Source organism: Pan troglodytes, chromosome 9 (assembly GCF_028858775.2).
Source record: "Pan troglodytes isolate AG18354 chromosome 9, NHGRI_mPanTro3-v2.0_pri, whole genome shotgun sequence".
Classification (NCBI taxonomy): Eukaryota; Metazoa; Chordata; class Mammalia; order Primates; family Hominidae; genus Pan; species Pan troglodytes.
The window spans coordinates 47269589-47274932 of NC_072407.2; positions in this window are offsets into that span (position 1 = coordinate 47269589).

Sequence of the window (5344 nt, forward strand, 5' to 3'; positions counted from 1 at the left end):
TTGAGGCAATCTTTTGTGGTGTTTTGGGGCATTGGGGAAAGGAATAAAAACAAAAAAAGAAGGGAGGGAAGATGGAAGTGTAGTGTGTAGAAGGGGATAAAGAAGACAACACCCTTATCCATGAAAAGTGACTAGTTTGCAACAGGCCCCAGCTGGAGAAGGAGAGATTTATTGTGAAATTGGTTTTGGAATTTGAAATATTCTACAGGACTGATCATTAGAATTATTGAGTTGAGACTGTGTTTATGGCTTAACATAACCCTAGGTCTCCCTAGAGTGAACAGAAATGTTTTTGGAATTTACTTGAAATTTTATCTAGAGCCTTCTAAAGGGATATTGAGATGAAATAAGGTTGCTGATGGTACCCCCTGGGTCCTGCTTGTTTTATATACTCATTACCTTAACAGTTGCTGAATAGCCACTGTGAAAGCTGGGAGCCGTCACATATATCATCTCACTTAATCATCAGAATTGAGGAGCACATGTATTTTTCTCTTAGTATTTGAAGAGGCACCATTATTCTTACTTTACAGGGAGAAAACCAAGGCTTAGAAATGTGAACTAACTTGACCAGATGGCACTTCAGGGAAGGCCTGGGTAGTGGTGCTGCTGGTGGGGAAGTACAGGAGGTTGTTTCAGTGATATTCATTTTGTTAAAGCACATTCATTTTCAGAATCCTGGAATCCTACAGATAGGCATTTCATAATATATTACACTCTTGTGTCAGTGTGATCAGCTAAGAGAGAGAGACAGTAAGAGTTTTTAATGTGCTGCACATCAACTGACTCCAAGAAATTATTTAGAGCCAATATTTTCAAGGTATGGGCAAGTAGAGAGAGGAATCCAGGGCCAAGTCCTGCTCCTTAATGACCCAAATTAATCTTTCTGCAGCCAGTTGAGTTAGTCAGACAGATGTGTGTCCTCTTTCCCTGTGGGCTGACTGAAGACTTTTTCATGGCACTTTATATAAACCTATGTTACAGTCCTTGTCACATTGTTTTATAATAATTATTTTTCAATTTTCTTTTGGCCAAGTAGGCAAGCTCCTCAGATCTGAGGGTTTTTTCACTTTATTCATTTTTTATCTTGTTGCACCTAATACATAGTAGATATTAAATAAGCACAGAATAATTTATTGAGCTAAAATCCTTGTCTTTGGTCAGACCCAGTGGCTCATGCCTGTAATCCCTGCACTTTGGGAGGCAGAGGCAGATCACCTGAGGTCAAGAGTTTGAGACCAGCCTGGCCAATATGGCGAAACCCCTTCTCACTAAAAATACAAAAATTAGCCAGACATGGCGGCTCACACCTGTAATCCCAGCTACTCAGGAAGCTGAGGCAGGAGAATCACCTGAACCTGGGAGGTAGAGTTTGCAGTGAGCCGAGATCACACCACTGCACTCCAGCCTGGGCGACAGAGTGACTCTGTCTCAAAAAAATAAAAATAAAAATAAATAAAATCCCTGTCTTCAAGGAGCTTACACTGTACATGTGGAAGCATGTAAAAAGGAAGTTGTAAAATAGTATAAATGGCATAATTTCTGTTTAGAGATACATATATGTTAGTATAGAGAGCAAAAATAATATCTGAAAGATTCTGCATCAAATGATTAACAGTAGTTACCTTTGTGAGGTCAAATTATAGAATCTTTCTCTTTCTGTAGAACATATTTCTAGAAGGGTTTATAATACGTAGAATTATTTTAGTTATTTGATAGTCAGAAAATATAAGATACACATAAGAGAAATGAAATACTGTATATAAAACAAAGTTGTATGTGACTAGTTTCAAAATATCAGCATGCAGCAAGCATGCTGGAATTCAGGTGGCACTCCAGATGATGAAACTACAGATGATGGAACTCCAGAAGATAAAACTCCAGATGATGGAACTCCAGACAATGAACTGGGGTGATCAGGGAAGCCTCCAGGAGGAGGGCTTTGAAACTTACACCTTATTCAGGGCTTTGAAATAGATTTCCAAAAAGCATCCAAGTCCTGATCCTTCCATTTGATCTCAGGATCTTGTTATTGCTTTTAGAAAAGCCAGCGCCATCTGTTTTTGGAAGCTGGCACCCACACCCAGCTGCTAATTTGGAATCCTAAACCACTTTAAAAATTAATGGCTTTATAAAAGGTCTGCAACTGCCTCTTAAGAGTTTAATATCATATTTATAAACTCAGTCTGTATTGAGTTCCAGCATATTGCAAATAATTTACAGTGTTGTCCTGCACAGAGCATAACTAATGTGGATCCACAGCTGTGCAGATAACTTTTCCTATCAACAGATGATAAACTGTAAGTGGCCCCATTTGGATGTGGGGAAATAGTCCAGATTTTTAAACCTGCATTGGTGCCACTGGGAGGGAATTGCTATAGCAATGGCTTCCCTTACCTGGAAATCATCTTGATAGTAATAAATACAGCCAGCTTTTTTTCTGCTAGTTATTATACCTAGGAAGAGTGAGCTAGTCATGAAATATTAATATATCACCTGCTGGTCAGCTTGCATGAACTCTTTCTTGAGCAGCTGATAAATAGTTTGGGAAGTGGGTCAGCCAGCTAAGGGATCCTGAAGTCAAAAGGCAAGGTCTGGAATGGCAGAAGGGATGAAGTAAAGTTTGGACCTGGGTCAGTTGCTACATAAGGATAAAATACACACATTTGTGCCTTAACATCTCTTTAGTAATTTCTTGGTGCATTTCAGGATCCTAGAAACCAGGTCTGCTCTTTGCAGGTATGAAGTTCTTGCCTCTAAGGTCCTGGTTCCTGTGCAATATTCAGTCTACCTGCATATCAATAGTCTTAGTTATAGTGACTCCATGGATAGCTTTTTGTGTAAAGTACCAACGGTATACACATTGCCACTTCTACCGTATTCTGTTGGCTAAAGCAAAGTAAAAGCCAAGCCAGAATTCAAGGAGCAGTAAAACAGACTCTATTTCTTGGTGGGAAGAGCCCCCACATCACATTGCCTAGAGTACAGACACAGAAAGATGTGAAGAATTGGGCCCATTTTGTAATCAATCTACCACATTGGGTGTGATGGAGAATTCTAGCTGTCCATCAAAATCCACTCTCCCTTCTTCCATAGCAAAAGAAATGCAGCCAGCCATGTAGATTACATTGCACAGCCTCTTTTGCAACTCATTGTGACCTAGGTGACTAAGTTCTCATCACTTTTCACTAATGGAATGTGAGCAGAAGTGACATGTGCCACTTAAGATATCTGAGAATGTCTTCTGGGAGGCTATATTCCATCCTTTTGTCAGCTAGAATCTTGATGTAGCAACAAATCCAGCATCATTTTATTTATGCAGCTGATGACAATGTCCCTGGAGATAGAGGAGTAACAACTTACAAGAAACTTGGGTTCCCAAATGACCAAGAGAAGCAGAGCTTTTTCCTGACCTGAATTGCTCACATCAGAAGTAATATGCAAAAGAGAAATATACTTTTGTTCTTTAAACTGCTCGGTTACAGCCTACCATCACCTGACAAATACACTGGGGCAACTGAAGGTGCAGTCACCATTCATTAGAAAACGAGGTCAACGAATACTTCACTCTGGTATTTTGTGGAAAGAATCCAAAGTCAGTCCTAATCCCTCCCTCCTCAGTCCCTCCATGGCCCTCAGCCTCAGAGGGAAAAATAAAGCAATGATCTGACTCCTTGTTAAGAGGATTTTGGTTAGGAAGGTGGGGAGGAGAAATACCACTCTCTGTAAACACTTTGTAAATATACTTATTCATACTGGTATTTTTCTCATCTGATGAACCCACATCACAAATCTTTAACCTTTGCCTGAAGTACTTCTGATCATAATTGTGAGGGCTTTCTATCACAGGAGCATTGAAATTCTGACTTTACAGCTCCTTGAAGGAGGATGGGCCACCACCTATATTTCCCTCCCAGCTGGTATCTCTGGAAATATTGAGGAATGGTGGAAACTGACTTGAAGAGTGATCAGAGCTTCCAAATTAAGAGGCACATCATTATTGAACCTTAGGGGAGCCTGCAACTAAAGAGAAGGACCACGTGGCTCCTCTATGTTACAATCTTCAAAGAATTTCTTATCTCTTTCAAAATTAAATCTAAAACCTTTGACAGGAGCTATTAATACAAGGCCCCGAACGATCTGGCCATTTGTGGCTGCACAGCCTCATCTCATCCACATGTCACCTGGTTGCTTCGTGCCTCTGCTCCCACTGGCATGGGCATCCCTGTTTCTCTGTTGCATTTAGTGTCCTTCTGCACTCCTCTCTGCCTGGACAGTTTTCTCCAAATTCTCTGCCTAAGTCCTATCTATGCTTCTGATCAAAGCTACAATGTCAGTTCCTCTGGGAAGTTTTTCCTGATCCCTCAGACCAGGATAGAGCCCTCTTTCTGCCTTCTGATAGGACCTTTCCTAGCACTGCAACAATTATACTTAAATAAGTATTTCTTTCAAGTTGAATTGTAGACTCACAATCCCCTGAGGACAGGAACCATGTCTCCTTTCCTTACCGCTACATGCCGGCACCTGACATAGTATAGCAGGCAGCCCTCGAAAAATACTGAATGAGCTTATGCCTGTAATCCCAGCACTTTGGGAGCCAAGGCGGGCAGATCACAAGGTCAGGAGATCGAGACCATCCTGGCCAACCTGGTGAAACCTCGTCTCTACTACAAAAAAATTACAGAAAATTAGCCGGGCGTAGTGGCAGGCGCCTGTAATCCCAGCTACTCAGGAGGCTGAGGCAGGGGAATTGCTTAAACCCAGGAGGCGGAGATTGCAGTGAGCCCAGATTATGCATTGCACTCCAGCCCGGGTGACAGAATGAGACTCCGTTTCAAAAAAAAAAAAAAAAAACCAAACGAATAAACATATAGATAAACTAATGAAGGGGAAGTGTCAGAGACAGAAAGAAAAAGAGAGACAAACAGACACACGAAAAGGAGAAACAGAGAACATCAGTTTGCTACCTGATAGAATGGTTCACGTGCCAGTGAGATGCTGGAGGCACACCCTCCACCCCAGATCCCAGGATAGCGGCACAGCATCTCTCCTCCATGTCCCACTAGTTGTTTCAGATGTTAGCCAACTTGTTTTATTCTCCTTGGAGAGATGCATCCATGAGGAATTGGAATGCACCTTACTGCACATTCCCTTGTAATAGCAAACATAGTGAATTGAATCAGTGGCCTGGGCTTAGGGACAAATTGCATTTGGAAATTGTATTTATGTATCAAAAAACTAATTACCCCCAAGTTCCACTTCAGTAGTACTTGATGATTTCATTATTGGATCTAATTGTACTTCTATTCAGGATGAGAGTTTACTGTCTTTTAATTGATCATGG